Source organism: Monodon monoceros, unplaced genomic scaffold (genome assembly GCF_005190385.1).
Source record: "Monodon monoceros isolate NGI ecotype Baffin Bay Population unplaced genomic scaffold, NGI_Narwhal_1 Super_Scaffold_7, whole genome shotgun sequence".
Classification (NCBI taxonomy): domain Eukaryota; kingdom Metazoa; phylum Chordata; class Mammalia; order Artiodactyla; family Monodontidae; genus Monodon; species Monodon monoceros.
The window spans coordinates 92,349,607-92,368,462 of record NW_021703784.1 but is presented as its reverse complement, the minus strand read 5'-3'; the positions used below and the strand labels follow the sequence as shown (position 1 = coordinate 92,368,462).

The 18,856-nt window shown below is 51.9% G+C and overlaps 1 protein-coding gene across 2 annotated transcripts in view; it reads right to left on the bottom strand.

The window, feature by feature from the left end:
- The window catches only part of TSPAN18 (tetraspanin 18), a 182,473-nt gene that overhangs the window by 48,951 nt on the left and 114,666 nt on the right, over positions 1–18,856 (bottom strand). For both annotated transcript variants that reach the window (XM_029207434.1, XM_029207431.1), the window contains exon 3: positions 15,110–15,251. The gene's annotated coding sequence lies outside the window, so the exon portion shown is untranslated. The remainder of the gene's footprint in view (positions 1–15,109; positions 15,252–18,856) is intronic.

The following is an 18,856-nucleotide window of genomic DNA, read 5'->3' as shown; positions in this document are numbered from 1 at the left end:
CCGCAGGGGAGAATGTAGGCTAGGGCACAGGGGCTGGTTCCCGAGGGGTTCCCCCTTCTGCATGGGGCCTGAGACCCCAGCCCCTGGGCAGATCTAGCTACAGTGGGGGTGGGGGAAATGAATCCTGCCCTCCTGTTTGATGCCAAGTCCCACTTGGCTGGAAAAGCAAAATGGGTCATTGGGCCGCCAGACCCCTCCTTCTCTCCCAGTTACGAGATGTCTGTTTCCCTCCTGCCAAGAAGAAGACCTTTGAAGTGCAGGCAGAACTGGTTCTTGTTCAGACCAGAGTCTCTGACATCCTCCACCATCAGTTTCTCTAAAAATGGGCCACTAGAGGAGAGAGGTCCAGTCTGTTGAGGGCTGGGAATCCTCAAATGGTTCACGGAGCCAGCCCGGGTCAAACCCAGCCAGGCCAGCCCTAGACCTGAAGGACAAACAATGTACCCACCCAGGCACCAAGTGTTCAACTAGTTCTCCAGTTGGTTCCCATCTCACCATTTTTCTCTTTCTCCCCTGGCTGTTTCTAGGATACTTGGTAAGAGAGGTGATTAGTGTCCCGGCTTTGCAATCAAGACAAACCTGGGTACGAATGCTTGCTCTGTTCTTGTCAGGTGACCTGGGGCAACTTAGCTGCCTTCTCTGTGCCTCAGTTTGCTTGTCTGTAAAATGGGATCACTAAGACTATCTCATAGTATTGTAGGGTGGACTACATGAGATCATGAATGTCCAACTCTCAGCCCAGTGCCTGACAAAGGTAGCTCTCGTGTTGGCTCTGCCCAGGGTTAAAAAGAAAGGAGGTTTTGCTCAGAGGCAAAGGCACAAAGACCATTGACTTTCCTGGGGCCAGATGGTCTCTTCTGCTTGAGAACCACCCTCTTCCCCACACCCAGGATACCTGGCTGCAGTCTCTGGTTGGAGGTGAAGGAGTTGGGGTAGACCTAGCATTGGTTGAGAAACTATTGCGTTTCCTACGCTGTGCTAGGCCCACCCCCGTTTTACAGATGAGGAAACTGAGGGCCCTGTGGTATGAAGGAGTTCGCCCAGGAGCGCACAGCGCCCGTGGTGAAGCAGGAACGTGTTCTAATGCTTTCATACAAGGCTCTCCCCCATCCCACTCGATGCCGCACCCCCCGGGGAAACAGGCGGGAGCGTCATCCCTATTCTGCAGGCATGGCTCTGAGGCCCAGACAGGTCCCCCAGCTGACCTGGAGCAGTGAGTGGGGCTGGGATTAACCCAGCGATGCCGGTCTGGGAAGGCTCAGCTCACAGGAGCCCATTGAGGGGCTAATGCTGGTGTCTGTAAGTGGAGGTGTGCCAGCCCCCTCGTGGGCAGCCGCAACCTCCGGCCCCTGCACGATGCACCTGCTCGGAGGGCTCTGAGGAGCGGTACCTCCGTATCCAGGCAACAGGTGCATCCTTGGTCCTCTCCAAGTCACAGGCCTGCAAGTAAGGACAGTGCTCCCCGCAGACCTCCCTGAGTGGCTAATTTTCAGCTTTCCGGAAGGAAATAAACCATAAGGAATCCAGACTCCTTGGCTCCCCCAGGCTTCTGGAGGGAGAGGACTTCCAGCCACATCTCCTTGCTGCCTGGTTAAGCCTTGCAAATGCGCCTCCAGGTATAGACCCTTCCAGGCTGTTTCCTTTTCCCCAAAGGGCTTGCCTACTATGAGTCTGCATATTCTTCTTTCTGAAGCCATAAAGAACAAGGCTACAGGACCCTGGAGATGCCACGCGATCCCCGGGATTGTCACAAAACCCCAGAAAATGTCTGGGACCCTCAGAAGCTGCCACAGTGCCCCTGGGAGTTTCCAGATCCCTGGGCTGTCATTGTGCACCAAGATCACACAGGTCCCTTGCATGCCAGAAAAAATTCTGGGCCACCATATGATTCCCTGAACTGGCATGGAACCCCTAGGTTGCCACGGGGGGCTGGGCTGCTCCAGGAAGTCTAGGCCATGTAGAAACCCTGTGATGTCAGAGACCCTGGGCCACCAAAGAACCCCTGTGCTGTCACAGGGCCGCTGGAAAATCTTAGAATGGACATTATCAGTTTATGAAGCTTCCAACAACCCACAACCGCACACTCTCACCCCCAGCTCCTCATTCAGGCTGTTCTCCTACCTTCTTCCTGATCTCAGCTTAAATGTTTCTTTCTCCAGGAAGCCCTCCCTGCTGTCTCCCTGGGCCTTGCTAGATGCCACAGCACGGATGTCATGTCTTGAGCTCCATGACAGCTCCCTGGGTTCGCCCCATTAGAGCACTCAGCACTCGGTACTGCCACTACCTGCCCATGGGTCTGTCTCCTCCACCAGCCTGTGAACTCCTGGAGGGCAGGGGTTGAGCTCCCAGCACAGTCAGATGGCCCTTAATGAATATTACTTGAGTAAATAACTATATGCTATTAATTTACTAGGCACCTGACAGCTGTTTGACCTGGGGCAAGTCACTTCACCCCTCTGTGCCTCAGTCTCTTCAACGGCACAACTGGGATACCAAGAATATCTATCTCATACGGCTGGTGTGAGGGTTAAATCAGCTATGTAAAGCACTTACATAGAAAGCCTCGTATAGTAAGCATGATATAAATAGATGCTGGGGTTTTTTTTCCCTTTTTTAAGGTGAGAACATTTAAGATCTACTCTCTTAGCAACTCTCAAATATACAATACAGTGTGTTTGACTATCGTCACCGTGCTGTGCATTACATCTGCTGAATTCATTCATCTTTTAGCTGGAAGTTTGTATCCTTGACCAACATCTCCTCATTTCCTCGACCCGCCAGCACCAATCTGATCTCTAGTTCATGAGTTCAGCTCCACTAGATTCCCCAAATAACTGAGATCATACAGTATTTGTCTTTCTGTCTGATTTATTTCACTTAGCATAATGCTTTCAAGGTTCCTCCATGCTGTTGCAATGGCGAGACTTCCTTCTTTTTTATGGTTGAACATAAATACCTGCTATTACTATATATGTGTACTCATTAGGGGTTTTTTTTAATTAATTAATTAATTTATTTTTGGCTACATTGGGTCTTCGTTGCTGCGTGCAGGCTTTCTCCAGTTGCGGCAAGCAGGGGCTACTCTCCTTTGTGGTGTGTGGGCTTCTCTTGTTGTGGAGCACTGGCTCTAGGCACGCGGGCTTCAGTAGTTTTGGCACGCGGGCTCAGTAGTTGTGGCTCGCAGGCTCTAGAGTGCAGGCTCAGTAGTTGTGGTGCATGGGCTTAGTTGCTCTGCAGCATGTGGGATCTTCCCGGACCAGGGCTCAAACCCGTGTCCCCTGCATTGGCAGGCGGATTCTTAACACTGCCACCAGGGAAGTCCCTCGTTAGGTTTTCACAGTGTCTAGATTTGCAGCAAGGATGGACAGGGGTTTCTTCCACCCCTGAATTTAATGCTGTGTGGCAATAATAGCATCCACTAATGTAGCTCTTACCACATTCCAGGCACTGCTCTTAATGCTTTATACACATTTACTCAATCTCATAGCAACCCTCTGAGGTTGGTGCTTGCTATGCACTGAATTGTGTCCCCACAAATTCATATGTTGAAGTTGTGACTCAGTGTGACTGTATTTGGAGATATGGCCTTTAGGGAGGTGAATAAGGTTAAATGAGGTCATATGAGTGGGCCTCTCATCCAATAGGATTGGTGTCTCTATAAGAAGAGGTAGAGCACGAGATCTCTCTCTCTCTCTCTCTCTCTCTCTCTCTCTCCCCCCGTGTGCACACACAGAGCAAAGGCCATGTGAGGACACAGTGAGAAGGTGGTTGTCTGCAAACCAGGAAGAGAGGCCTCACCAGAAATCAAATTCACTGGCACCTTGATCTTGGATGCCTTGACTCTAGAACTGTGAGAAAATAAATGTCTGCTGTTTAAGCCCCTAGCCTGTGCTATTTTGTTATGGCGGCTCTAGCTGACTAATAAGGTGTAATATCAGTCTTAATCCTATTTGGCACATGAACAGTGAGGCATGGTGAACTTAAGGCACTTGTCCCAAGGTCACACCTGGGGGAGTGGCAGAGCTGGGATATGAACCAGGTGTTGGCTACTGAGCCCACACTCAACCGCTGCTTGAAACTGTCTCCAAGTTCAAGGGCATGCACTGGGCATCCCAGAGGTAAGTGGCCAGGCCTGAGCAGCATGGACAGTCTACATCAAGGAGAACGGATGGAGGAACTTGGCACATCTCAGTCAAGACACTTAGGCTGCTTCCAAGACCTGCCTGCTATGCTCAGCATCCTGTAGGCTGGTGGTGGGAAGACGGACTGACCACATCCTGTGTGGCTGCAAGCGATTGTGGCTACTGGGAGGCCATCTTCAGCCTGGCCTAGAGCCAGAGCAACTCCGCAATGGAAAAGGTTCCCAGGTCAGGTGGTAAGCTCCCTGGCCCTGAAGGCATTCAAGTACTGTTGCTGGACCACCACTTACTGGTGATGTCTGGGGAAGAACGAACAGCAAGAGTAGATATTTTCAACAGTCCCCCCAGCCTCAAGCAGCTGTGAAACATTAGAAGGGCTGGTAGTTAAAACAGCCCCTCGAAAAAACTCTTCCCGCCCAGCTCTGCCTGTTAATTCCTGCTCATTTTTCAAGTCCCAGCTCAGACATCACCTCCTCCAAGAAGTCTTCCTTAACTCTCTCTCCCACCTGCCCATGTCCAGGTTGGTGGTCTGTGTGAGCCTTACTGGCAAAACTAGAAACAATGGGTGGCAGTTACAGGGAGAGAGTTCACCCTGATACAAAGATAAGTATCTCATATCTCTCTGAGATCTGAGAGGCCCAAGGTTTAAATCCTGGTTTCCCCCACTTCCTACCTTTGGGTGAGTGCCTCTACCCCTCTGAGGTGCAATTTCCTCAGCTGTAAAATGATTTCCTCTCAGAGGATGGAACCAAAGATCGAAAGACACCAACAAGCCTGGCACTTAGCATATGATATTCAAGATATGCAAGTTTCCTTCAGTCTCTGGGGCAGTAGTGAGCTGCCCGGCACTGGGTATATTCAAGCAGATGTCAGAGAGTCATAGTGTGGGATTGGGTGCAGAGGATTTCTTTCTTGCACTGAAGTAAAAACTGCACTCAGTGTCCTTATGAGTTCTTCCAACTCTAAAAAAGCACACTCGCAACTTGGCCTTGGCTGGCTATGGGAAGATGGGCACATCACTGAGTGGACATAGTCTCCGCCCACCTTCACCAGGCTATAAAAACAGGAGTCCACACATGGTGCATGATTCCCTTTATATGAAATGTCCAGAAAAGGCAACATTTATAGAGACCAAGAAGAGTAGATTAGTTGTTGCCTGGGGCAGGGAGTGGGAATGGGAACTGATAGCAAATAGGAACCAGGTTTCTTTTGGGGGTGATGGGAATAGTCTAAAGGTAGATTGTAGTGATGGTCGCACAACTTTGAAAATTTACTACAAATCATTGAATCATACCCTTAAAGTTAGAGAATGTTATGGTGCATAAATTTTGCCTCTCTAAAGCTGTTAAAAACAAAAACAAAACACCCACCAATAAAGCAGGATTCCAGAGGAACCAATGGCGTGGTTGAGGGTGATGCCCACACCCCGTGGGAAGTATGGCAGTAGTAGGTTGAGGTCAGAGGTCATGAGGCCTGAGGTCGCCTCCAGTCTCCTCCACCTGCGGCTTCACATTGGCACTTCCTTGTTATCTTTTGCTCTGTAAGATGTGAGGAAATGGAACAGACCCACCAGCCGACCTCATTAAAAGCTGCAGTGAACCCCAGGCGATGTGAGGAGGTGGGATTCTGCAGAAGCGTGAGGGGCCGAGGGAGGGAGCATGAGGGAGGAGGCCTGCAGGAGGTGACTAGCACTGGGTGGCAGCTCAGGGCACCTCGTGGTTCGGGGTCTCTGAGTTAAGATAAAAGCCAAGGACTTGGCCTGACCTTGTTTGTAAGGCACCGGTGGGTCCACTTGAGAGAGGATGGGATGCAGCCAATCACCTGCTGAGCACCTACTACGAGCCAGGGAGGGGTGGACATTCACCCTGGTGATGTGACTGGCCATGGGGCCGGGAGACCAGCAGAGAAACCCTGTCTGGGCACCAGGCCAATGCACTGTGGAAAGATCTGACTTGCTCATGGTGGTAAAGCTGTCTGGTTTAAACTTCTTTGTAAATGAGAGGTGGGCATTTATCAAACCCATTTAACATGAAAGGAAACCAGAGCTCTGGAAGCTACGTCACTTGCCTGAGGCCACACAGGAAGTAGCAGAAGTAAGATTTGAACCCAGGGCCTATGTAAAGGAGGAGAAAAACAGAGCGAGCGGAATGAATGTTGATCTCTTGCTTAATAGTGAGCTCCCCATTGCTAGAGGTATGTAAGCAGAGGCTTAATGAATACTCTCAAGAAGTCCAAACAGATGACCTTGAAAGCCCTCCCAAGTCCAGTTAGTTTGTGAGGCCACACATCCTTGCCGGTCATTTTCCTTGAGAGTTAAATCTGGACTGAGGGTAAATTAGAAAAGCCTGAGCCATTTCTGAGCCCCGGAGGGAGGGGACCTAGTGGGCAGGGCCTGGCTGGCACTTCCTCCGCTGGAACCACAGCTCCTCTGAGCGCCTGCCACACACCACCACTGATTGCTGCTTGGGGCTGACATGATACTTGAATACACACAGGCCAGGCCATGGCAAGCATCACCGGGCTCCAGGCAACTGCACTTCAGTCTGAACTAGCCCCGGGGTTGGGGGCACAGGAAGCAGGAGCTGCCACCCCAAAGCTGCTGCTTAGCTGGACAAATGGGACCCTGTCTGGCCCTCTAGCCAGCGGCCTAGTTCACACCTGCCCCACCTCTGCCCCGCGCGGGGACCCCACTCTCCCTCTCCCTGGTTCTGGCCTCCCCGAGGACTCAGCATCCTCTCAGCTCTGATTCACCACAGGATGAGCTCATCAGAGGCCCCTTCCCAAACAAGAGCCCCAGGCCTGCGAGAGGCCCCAGCTCCCTTTCTTGTTCCTGCCTGGCCCTGGGAAGACTGAGAGAGGCTGGGGCCTCTGAGGCGGGGGCTGGTCTGGGGGCTTCCCCTGTCACCTCCCCTCCAGGGGGCTCCCCAAGCCAGCCCTGAGGTGGGGAGGCCAGGGGCCCTCCTGACCCCCATTGTCATCCACCTTAGGACCCCTCCCGGCCCCTCCCAGCCTTCATCCTGCTCCACCCTCAGAAGGAATCTCGGTTTGCTCTTACCTATGTTGGTGCCTCCACTTCAGACCTAGATCCCAGACATGCAGGGGGCACCTTAGTCTCCTCTACCCCAGAAACAGTAGCTGGAGTCTCTGGGGGTGGAAGGCATGAATGCAGAGACTCAATGCAGTACAAGACAGTTACAGCATCCTTTCAAGGTCCTAATGTTCTAGCAACAGGGCAGGGCTCCATGACTCAGGGTATTCCAGGGTCTTCTCTCCATCCACTGCAGGCTCAGCCCTGCCCTCCAGAAGACAGCCTGTCACTTGCTATGGTCCAGGGGCCCCACACAACCATCCCTCCTCCCCACTATCTTTCCTCTGCATAAACCCTTCCATGGCTCCCCAGCACTCCTGGGGAAAAGCCCAAACTCAGAGCACAAGAAGCCTATTGATTATGCCCTCCCTTCCCCCACGCCCTCTTCTCACTCCACTCCAGCAGCACCACTTGTAGCTCCCTGAATGCTTTGGCTCTACCACGCCCCAGGGACTTTGCATGGGCTGATCCTTCTGCCAGGAATCCACTCCCCTCCCCCAAGTTACACACAGATTTCTTTGTCCACCTTTAAGTCATTCATAATCCAAGCCTTCCCCAGCACCTCCCCCTTCCAGCGTGGGTTCCTTCACTCCTACGTGTGGCTGCATCACGGTGTTAGACCCCAGCCACCTGCCTGTTGTTCTCAAACTTGAGCTTGCATCAGAATCCTCTGGAAGGCAGCAGAGGGCACAGGCAGGGAAGTGCAGGCTGTCAGAAGGTGGCTAGGGACGAGCAGTTGTCTCACCAGGAACACGGAAGCTTGGGCTGGACTGAGCCCTGGGGCACCGTGACAGAAGAGGGGGCCTGGGCACATGGCCAGACATGGTGTCTACGAGCCCCTCACTCCAAGCTTAGCCTGAATGTGGCACCTCAGGCCACCACCCCAGGCCTCCAGGACACAGAACACTGGAGACCCTCAAGGCTCAGAGCAAACCGGAGCCAAGGACACACAGGCTGCCATGGCTCCAATAGGACCACTGTCCCCTCCTGACTGTGTACCTGTCTTCTGCTCTTTAAGGAGAAAAGAAAAGGAGAAAAGTTCCAGACTTGGGAAGCTCCACATTCAAAGAGAATGTTGCTGGGGAAATGGAGGGAAAGAGCTGGAAGATGGCAGAGGGTGGGTTGGGGGACATTTACTTTTAAATTTAAATCCTTTCTGACTATTGAAATTTTTAAGGAGCACATTACTTCTGTAATAATAACTTTCAAAAATAATTTTTGTCTTAAAAATGCAAAGCAGTCTGCAAAAATCTGTTTGGAAGAGAGAAGTTTATGGCCCATTAGCTTAAGGGGTCATTAACTACATCGTCATCATCTTTTCTTGGCATTTACCATGTTCCCAGAGCGCTGCTCCACGGTTTAACACCCATTATCTAATCTAATGCTCATCACAGCCCTATGGGTTGGAAGCTATTAGTGCCATCAATTTCTAGATGAGAAAACAGAATTTGATCGAGACTAAATAACGTGGCCAAGGTCACCCAGCCTTGGAGCGGGGGTCTGATCTCTCGTGAGTCTGACAGCCGGCAAGGTCTCGTCCTTAGATAAGGACACACTTTGCTGTCTCCTGAAACTGAAAGGGAGAAGCTGACAGGCCCAAAAGCCATTTGTTTCGCATCTACTCCACTGCTTGAGAACCACTGGTTTCGCACAGAAGCCCAAATCACATTGTCACAGAAAAACAAACCCAGGGCCTGGCGTCACCAACCACTTTGGAAATTTGGACCAAGGCTAGGAAAGAGTGGATGACAGCGAATCCACTGTAATCCGCCCACCTGTCTAACCATTCACCGATCCCTGACTACAAACCCTGGCATGCTCAGCTCTGTGCCGGACGCTGGAAGACCAGAGCCGGTGAGATGCGCTTGGCCACCAGGAAAGGACCAGGTGAGCACAAGGCAGATTGGACCCCTCAGCACCTTCCAATCTGCCAGCTTTGCATCCTCCAGAAAGACCCCCAAACCCTTTGCAATTCAGGATGCAAACAAACATTACAGGTGGTGAGACTAAAACACAGCCCTGTAGTCCGAGCTCGCTGGTGGGCTTCCTCTCTCGAATGCCTTCGTTTGCATAAGGCCGAGCCTGGTCTTGGCAGTCCAGTCCATCTCGCTGGTCCAGGGACAACGCGAGACCAGCTAAATATGGTGGAATCTCTGGCATTTCATCCCTTAGCCCCAAGACGGAAAGGAAGGGGTTATACAAAGGCCCAGGAGCGATGGGAGGCAGCGTGGGACTTCTCCCCAGGGCTCCAGTCTGCGGATTTCAGGGCACTCCTGCTGGCCCTGAGCTCCTTTGGCCAACGGTGTCCATGGCGCCAGCCAGAAGGCGGAGGCTGCTCCGAGCGCAGCCTGAGCTGCCGAGAGCAGGCAGCTTGGGTGCCCCATTCAATAGGATCCCACGTGCATTTCAGAGGTCCCGGCACGTGGCAAGTGCTCAATAAACGTTTGATGAATGAATGAAGAAATGTGGTTTTGAGGAAGGCAGCTCTGCCCCCATTTGGAGATGGGAGGGGTGTGACTCTCTGCCCCACCACCAAATTTTGGGGGACATGGACTTAGGCTGCCTTGCAGGCACCTATACAAAGACTCTGTTGAGGACTCCTCCCACAGAGTTATGAAAATGAAAATATAAATAATAATAACACCAATAGCATCAGTGCTATCACAAAGTACTGACCCTCTGGGCAGGTGTGCTGTCAAGCGCATTATCTCACTTAGTTATTTCATTTAATCTTCACGTAAGTCCTGTGAGACACAGAGTACTATTACCCCCAACTTACAGATGAGAAAACTGAGACTCAGAGGGCCAAGGCTGTAGTACTAGCAGAGTTGGGATCGGCACCCAGGTCTAACTTGGAATAAAAGCTTAAAGCTGGAAGGGGCCTCACCCCTCACTTTACAAAGGAAAAAATACAGCTCAGGGAGGCTGAGGTCACCAGTAACACAGCTGGGACAAGAATTCAAGTGCCCCTACTTCCAGCCCAGGGTCTGCCACTAGGCCCCCTGCTTACAACACTGTAAATGAAAACAATTTCTAAGTTCTGTAAAGAACCTCGAGATGGGAGGATTGATTATTCTTGGTCCCTGTGCAGCACCGTCTTTTCTAAAGGGCCCCTCCAAAACTCCCTCTCCTGGGCTTAAAGGGAAAACAGAAGAGCCACTCAGCTCCAAACCTAGCCTGTGATTTAAGGCAGCCTTGAAGATGGCCACAGGCCTGTGTGGCCAAGCCTGGAGGACTGCATGGAAGAAGCTGACTGCCTTCATCTCACTTCCTGCCTGGCACAGTCTTCCAAGCTCCAGGGCTCCCATCTCCAGGCCTTTGCTCTCACTGTTTCTTCCTCCTGGGATGCCCTCCCCCAGCATCCTACTGTCCCATGTCCTACTCACTTTTAAAGCCCAGCTCAAATGCACCGCTTTCCCTGATTTCCCACCACTGTCACCACCCCAAAGTGACCTCTTGATCTGGTCTTGGAACCTCCAAGCCTTCCTTTATATTTCTGCTCTGAACCCTCCCATTCTCTACCTTGAATGACAGGATTTACTCTCATGTCTGTCTCCCTTATAACAGGCTGGCTCCTTGAGGGGCTCTCAGCGGTGGTCTCGGAGGAGCTGCTGAATGAACAGAGAGGGGCTGGGAGTGAAGAGGTTGGCCTATTCTTTTTGTTGACTCGTGCACACCCCTGACTGGGTTTGCATACAGATCTCAAACTGTGGCCTTCCCTCCCTCTCCAGGACCCATCACCAGCTGCGTCTTAAACTCTTAAGTCCTAGAGGGTGAGGACCAAATCATTCTAGTATCTCTGTAGCATCAGTCATAAGTGGGGGGCTTTAAAAAATAGTGTGGAAAATAATTAAGTGGTGAACATACAGCAAGTCCAGCTATGGTTTGGCATTGGATGAGGGGTGGGGGGCAAGACACCCAGAGGAAGGGTCCTGCCTTCAGCAGGGATCCCAGAGGGCAGCGACCATTCGGCTTTGCCCACTCCCAATCCCCAGCAAATAAACAGTGCCTGGCACACAGTACAAGCTCAATAGCCAACGGCTGAAGAAATAAATTAATACGTATTGACCCAAGAGCAGTGAGCATCCCATATAAGGCAGGGTGGTGCTGAACGCTGAATTGGTCTACATGCTGAGTCAGAGCTGCAGAATTCGCAGGCTAGAGAGACGGGGAGAGAGAGAGAGAGAGACATGGGTGCAGGGCCAGGAGGTTTGTGGTTGACTGAAATCAACAAAGGACAGATCTTCGAAAGCACTTGGCCACAGTCGCCTGGGAGGCAGCATCACACACTGTGGTTTTCCATTTTTTTCCTGCAAAGCAAAATCTTTTTTCAAATGAAATCATACACCGTACCCTAAATGCATAACAGAGCTTTCCCGGTGGATGTCAGCTGGGGCTGTGAGGCTGGCCTGCAAACCAGCGGACTCTTGGGGCCGCTCCTGCTTGACCAGTGATGGCCTCCTCTCCTTCCCCTTCCCTCGGAGAGGCCCCAGGAAGGTGGTGGCTGAGGGGAGGCTTGGTCTTCAGGGAGGCCATTTAGGGCAAATAAGTGCTAAAGTGGCTCAAGGAACTTTCCCCAGCGATGAGGGAGTGGGGGTGAGGGTGGGGTGTAAAGAAAGCAAAAGGCCCTCCCAGCAAGTGAAGGACAACCCAAAGCGGCCAGATAAGCAGTGACTGAAATAGTGGTGTGGCCACTAGGGAACACGAGGACTCACTACTGGAAGGACTTCCTGGGGCAATGCTTTTGGAAAGTGGAGCATCGCCTGCAGATACATCGTGTGTGTGTGTGTGTGTGTGTGTGTGTGTGTGTGTGTTTGTGTAAATCAGGCTTTCAGATACCAGATCCACTGAAACCGAGGTGCACCTGTCAGAGAGAGGCTATCCCTGTGCTGTAAGCCACAGGAAGGACCCATTCAGGACAAATCAGCCCCCTTACCCCCTGCCATGGCTCCGATATGGAGCAGCTGTTGTTTTGTCTGCTCAACATTCCTTCCTCCTTCTTCTGAAAATAGCACCTGGTTTTCCCTCTGGGGTACCAGCCCTCTCACACTTTCAGGCTGAATCCTCCCACCCATACACACAGCCCCAAACACAGACCCCTCAACACTGACCAAGTCTGGTCAATCAGCATAGTCTCTCCTTCTGGTTTCAATGATTGGTCAGAGATGGTCATGTGACCCAAGGCCAGCAAATAAGCTTCAACTTTGGGACTTTTGTAGGAACTCCTGGGAAAAAGCAGCTCTCCTTTCACTGGATTTGCAATGAGCAGGATGTCAGTCTGGAGCTGCTGGCCACTGCCCCACTGCCACGTGGAGAGTGCTTACTGGGGACTGAAACCCACAAGGAGAGAAGCAGAGGGCACAGACCTGGGCATTATCTGAACCTTGGACACCAGTAAACAGGCCCCCAGTTGCCACTGTATTGGAAACCAATAAAAAACGAATAAATTGCCTGTCTTCTTGCTTAATCAGGTTTGAGTTGAGTGCTGGCTTCCAAACAATGCAGCATCTGACCTCAGTTCAGCCTTTGCCTGGCCTCTCATCACCCCATCGCACCCCACCACCCTCACCCTGTCTCCCCCTGCAGCCAACCTTCACATCTGGCCCGTCATTGGTTCCTCTGACCTGAGCAGCAGCTCTAGCCTTTCCCTCAGACCCAAGGACTGGGCACAGGCCAGCAGCCTGCTGGGCTCACCTATACCCTAGCCTTCCCAGCCGTCTGGCCCCGCCTAGGGCTCTGTTTTGGCTGATCTAGTGAGACCCCTCCAATCTGGGCTCAAATTCACTCACTCTGCCCCCACCCCTCCTTGTCCTGCTCACTGGACTTCAGTTCTGCTGGGAGAAACAGACACTACATAGTGAACAGGGGCCTGCAATCCAGTCACTCCTGAGCTTGCAGTGGGAAGAGTTACCCCATGGCTTTGGTCCACGGCCTCAGGGAGACCTGCTATGGGCAGAGGCTGTGGGGTGTGACTGGGCTCAGTTGTCAAGCAGGTGGGGAAAGTTCCTGGATCTCTTACCTGCTGTATCACCTGGGGCAAGCTGCTCTTTCTAAGTCTCAGGATCCTCAACTTTTTTTTTTTTTTTTGCGGTACGCGGGCCTCTCACTGTTGTGACCTCTCCCTTTGCGGAGCACAGGCTCCAGACGCACAGGCTCAGCGGCCATGGCTCACGGGCCCAGCCGCTCCGCGGCATGTGGGATCTTCCCGGACCGGGGCACGAACCCGTGTCCCTTGCATCGGCAGGCGGACTCTCAACCACTGCACCACCAGGGAAGCCCAGGATCCTCAACTTTAAAGTGGGGATCATATCACTACATACCTGACAGAAGGACAAAAATCTACAAAACTTACAGCACCAGCTGGTGGTGAGGAGATGGCACAAAAGGAACTCTCACTTGTTGCTGGTGCAGATGCAAAATGGTACAGCCACTTTGGAAGCCAGCTTGGCAGTTCCTTGAACAGCTAAATATACCCTTACCATACAATTCAGCAATCATTTACCCAACTGATTGAAAACTTATGTCCACACAAAGCCTGCACATAAATGTTTATAGCAGTTTTATTCATAATCACCCAAAACTGGAAATAACCAAGATTTCTTTCAATAGATGAATGGACAAAAAAACTGTGATACATCCAATGGGACATTATTTAGCAATAAAAAGGAATGAGCTTTCAAGCCATGAAAAGACCTGGAGGAACTTTAAATGCATATTACTAAGTGAAAGAAGCCAGTCTGAAAAGGCTACCTACTGAATGATTCCAATTATATGACATTCTGGAAAAGGCAAAAAAAAAAGGAGGCAGTAAAAAGATCACTGGTGACTGGGGGTGAGGAAGAAGGGAGGGAGGATGAAAAACGTGTGGCGGTATCATCTTATCTGACAAGGCAGAGGGTGGCCCAGTATCCATTGCCCCTCCTTTCTTCGTAAGAGAATTATAATTGGGCAGATGGTCCCCCAGAATAAAGACTCTATCTCCCAGCCTCCCTTGCAGCTAGGCATGTCACATGACTACATTCTGGCCAATGGGACCTGACAGGAAGTGATGTATGCACCCTCTTAAAGGAAGGAGCACCCTCTCCTTTTCTGATTTCCCCCTTCTTGCTGACCAGAATGGAGAGACTGGCATGGGCCATCATGGATCATGTACACAAGCGATGGTTAGAGCCTCCGGACAAAAGGAACTTAGTCCCCTAATGTTTTTGTATCAAAGAATCCCCTTAGCTCAGAATTTTCCTTGGAGAAAAATCAACCTGTCTCTTTTTTATTTTGCATTTTTGTTCACATGCAAACAAATGATTATCCTAACAAATGCAAGGCCTTTCAAGGATTGTCCTGAGGATTCTGTATAATGTAGGTAAAACAGCTTCACTCACTCATTCATTCATTCAGCAAATAAAAACAGACAAACTCCTGTCCTCTGGAGTCCACATTCTGGTGCAGGAGGCAGCCTATCAACGTGAGGATGAATTAACTACGGATTGTCATGAGCACAGGAATACTATTAGTAACAGCTAATGCTGACTGCACCCTGAGCTTACTACGTGTCCTGTTCTAAACGCTTATCATATATTATCTCATTTTATCTTCACCACAAACCCAAGAGGTGGGTGCTGTTGCTTCCTTATTTGACCGGGGAGGAAGCAGAGTCACTGAAAGGTTGAGAAACCTGCCCAAGGTCACACAGCTAGTAACTGGAGGTTCAGGATTTGAACCCAGGTCTGTTGGACTTGAAAGCCTTAACCACTGGGTTCTCCTGCTAATGAAGGAAATAAAACAGGACAGGGTGATAAAGAATGATAGGGTGTCCTCTGATGGCTGCTATTAGCAACAGCAAAAGCAGCATAAAACCCCGTGCTGAACACCTGAGCTCCCTTACCTGGGTAGCCTGCGTCGAGAAGTCTGGAAAAAGGTTGTGCCCACGTTTTTGGAAGTTCAAATTCAAAGGGTTCACGTAGCTTGGATGATGGGGTCGGAAGGTCTGGTCCCTGCAAGCTCGGGGCTGTCCAGGAGATGCCCACCTGTCAAGACAAGCAGAATCAGCTGTGACTGCCTCGTGACGGGGATGCCTCGCTCACACTGCCCGAGGTCTCATCTTTTTTTTTGAAATGTGCTCCGGGCCCTGAGGAGAGGGTGTGAAGGGGCAGCCGGAAGGAGCCAGGGCTTGGGCATCAGGACTGGGGAGCCATCGTCTAGGTCCCAGCTGAACTTGCCTGCAAAAAATTCCAAGACACAAAGATACGTATGTGCCTGTGTGTGTATGTCCTGAATAAAAATACGCAAGTGTCACACCCACTGTGTCTAGCATGGTGCCCTTTGAGAGCGGGAGGCTTGACAAATGTTTCCCGATTTGCTTTGATGTGAAACAAAATTTTATATGTCTGAGTGGGAGGAAACTCTGAGAGTTCACGCGCATTGGTGGAGAGATTCTTCCTCGTGTGAAAATGCATTCCTGAGATGCTCCAGCCAGCCAGACTAATGGCCTCATTTTATCAGTGAGGAGACCGACACCCAGAGAGGGGCAGTGACTCGCTCCAAGTCACAGAGCAAGTTGGTGTCAGAGTGAGGCCTAAACCCCAGGTCCCTCCTGACTCATCATGGCCAGGTGCTCTCTCCCGGGCCACACCCTCCTTTGCTGTTGACAGGCTTGCACCCCTGGAGCAGCCTGGGCACAGGGTCTACTGCCTGCCTGACAGGTGAATGCTGGTCACAGGCCAGAATGGAGAATTTTTTCCTGACTTCGTCCAAGCCCAGACAAGGTATGGGAGGTGGTGCCCGCGGTGGCCGGGAGCCTGGGCTTGGAGGCAGGTGGGCCTCGGTCACTTGTTGGGGCAAACTCTTTCCAGGAGAGAGAGACCCTAGGGAAGTCAGGTGTCCTCTCAGAGCATCAGTCTCCTCCTCTGTAAAACAGGGATAGTAATAGCATCTCTCGTTTAGGATTGCAGGGAGTGAAAATGACACTCCTAAGTCTGTGAAGCCCCAGCAGAGCATTTGGCTCACAGCAATCACTCAATAAACGTTAGCGAGGCGACACAAGGGAGGGTATTGTGAGCGCTGCAGGGGGAGCCGCTTTGTGCCCTCGGCAAGTCTTTAGACAAAACTCTCTCAAGGCCACCAGTGACTCGTGCCCGCTGCTCCCACTGTCCATCCCTGTCTCTGCCTTCATGGGCCAGGGTGGGTCCCCAACCCAGCATACCTACCTCTCCCCGCAGCTGCAACTCCCCACCTGCCCACGGGCTCCCCACACCCCAGCCCACATTTCACCAGCCAGCAAAATGGAAATGTCATTAGCACTCTGCAAGCTGGTGAGCTAATGTCACCAGATGGCAGCCAGTGCATGAGAACTGGGGAGGGGTGGAAGGTGGGGGGCGAGTTCCCCGGGAGGCGTGGCGTTCTCAGCTTTTCCCAATAAGGGTATGATGAAGAAATAAATAAATGGCTGCAGGAAAGAGGTGACAATGGAGACCGTCCTTCTAGCAGCATGCTATGGAGCTGTGCCTTTCTCCTGGGCTCGCCATGGCTGCCTGTGCTCCCTGCTTCGGCCCCTGTCCGGATGATAGATGTGTCTCAGCCTCTCTGGGCCTCCTCTTCACACATACAGATGATGAAGAAGCTCACCAGGGGGACGCCCAGCTTCCACCTTTCATTTCTACCCCAGCCCACGCTCCCTCAAACCTGCTGAGAGAAGCAGACCACCCCCTCAATTAACATGGCAGTGGGGGGGTGGTTCGTCTCCTAGGAGGAGGTGGCAGCATTGAACCCCACAGATCCGCAGGCAGGCATTCTGGGTTCCAGCCCCAACACGGCACTAACTCGCTGTGAGCACTCAGGCACAACCTCCCCTTCGTGGGGCCTTAGTTTCTCCCTCTGTGAAAGGGGGCGCCGGATACAGCATCAGTCCCGACAACGTCTCTGAGTCAGCTCTGAATCCCCCAACTCACAGGCAGAGATGCCAATGTAAAGCTCCTTCTCTTCCAATGTCCTTATGCCACCAGCACTGATGACACCCGCAGGCACGTTAAGGCTTCCTGGAGGAGGGGGCAGATGTGTGTGTGTGGAGACAAGAGCTGGGCGCTGTGGGCAGGGGGCCCGGGTGAGCAAAGGCATGGAGATACCCAGTTGTGGGGGGTGGCACCTGGAGCCAAGGTTGCCCGACAGGCAGCTGGGAAATGAGATGGAAGAGTCCTGTGGTCAGTGCTTTCCATGCATTTTCCCATTTAATCCTAACACTGCTAGCATTCCCATTTTATTGATGAGAAACTGAGGCTCAGAAAGGTTAAGTATTGAGCAGACACATCGTTGTTAAACAGCACCGATTGGATTTGAACTCCGTAGTTGACTTAAGAGCAGAAGTTCTTGATGCTGTGGGGTGCCACTGTCTAGACTGTTTAAGATAGAAGGAGCATGAGAGAAATTCAGGAGCGTTTGTGTCATAAAGGCATGCAAACGAGCTCACATGATATGCAAGGGTGGGCAACGCCCACATCTGAGGGGGAGGGGTGGGAGAGTTTAGCGTGTGAACGTGGGTACATTGTAAATGTGGGTGGCTCACTGCTGAATGATGCTGCTGCCCTGAGTCTGGGCCCAGAAATGCCGAATGGGGAGGATGTGGCCGAGTGGCCAGTGGGGCAGGGGAGGGGGCAGGCAGAAGGCCCTGGCCATCCCATGGTGGCCCAGGCAGCCCTGCTCTGTGGGCTGTGAGCTGGGCCTGTGCTCATGGTCCTGCTGTGTGGGCCTGGCCTGCATCACTTTTCTGCGGATCCCATACTCCCCTGACTGCTGCCCAGGAGAGCAGCACATCCTGCCCTCGGCTTCTTCCTTGGCTTAGTCTCCTGCGTGGTCCCTTGGGATGCCTGTCCCAGCCGGGAACAGATCCTGTAGACAGAGCCTGGTATACACCCAGGGCTGCTGTCAGCGGGCAGGGAAGCCAGCAAGTGAGTGCACCTTGCACCCGCTGGGGACCAGCCAGACCTGTACTCCAGCCACTACCCACTGGCTGTGTGATCAGGGCATGCGACCGGCCTCTCTGAGCCGCAGTGAACCCTCACAGAGCTGCTAAGATGACTACCTAAGGGAAAAGGCATGCATTCTATAAAGTGCCGTGCCCACAGACAGGGCTGTAGTTCGAATCCCAGTGGCCAAGATAACCCAGGAATTAGTAGAGCTCCCTAGAGAGCCATGACTGGGAATCCAGCCAACGCCTTTACGTAAGTCCCCCTCGCCCCTCCCCTGGGCCTCAGTCTCCCATCTATAAAGCAAAGGGTCCTCAGGCTCAGATACGGAGTGTGCTCGGCCCCTGCGTGTCTACTTTTCTTCACCATAATTCGCTATTAACATCACAGCTGGATTTCATTTACCAGAAACCAGAAGGCCATTCATGTAGCAGTAAGCTGAGTAAATAGGGCCCAAGACAGGTAAGTTGTGATGGGAGGAGAGAGGTTTCATGGTTTCACGTTCGAGTCGCTGACTAAGAAGGAATGTGATCATTCTAGGAAGACAGAAGAAAACATGCAGGAACAGAGCGGGGCAGAGCTGTTGGAAGTCGACAGAACTTGGACAAACTCTCTCCCCAGGTTTGCATTGGGCTGGCCCCGAATGCCACAGAGAAGACAAAAGGAGTTCTGTT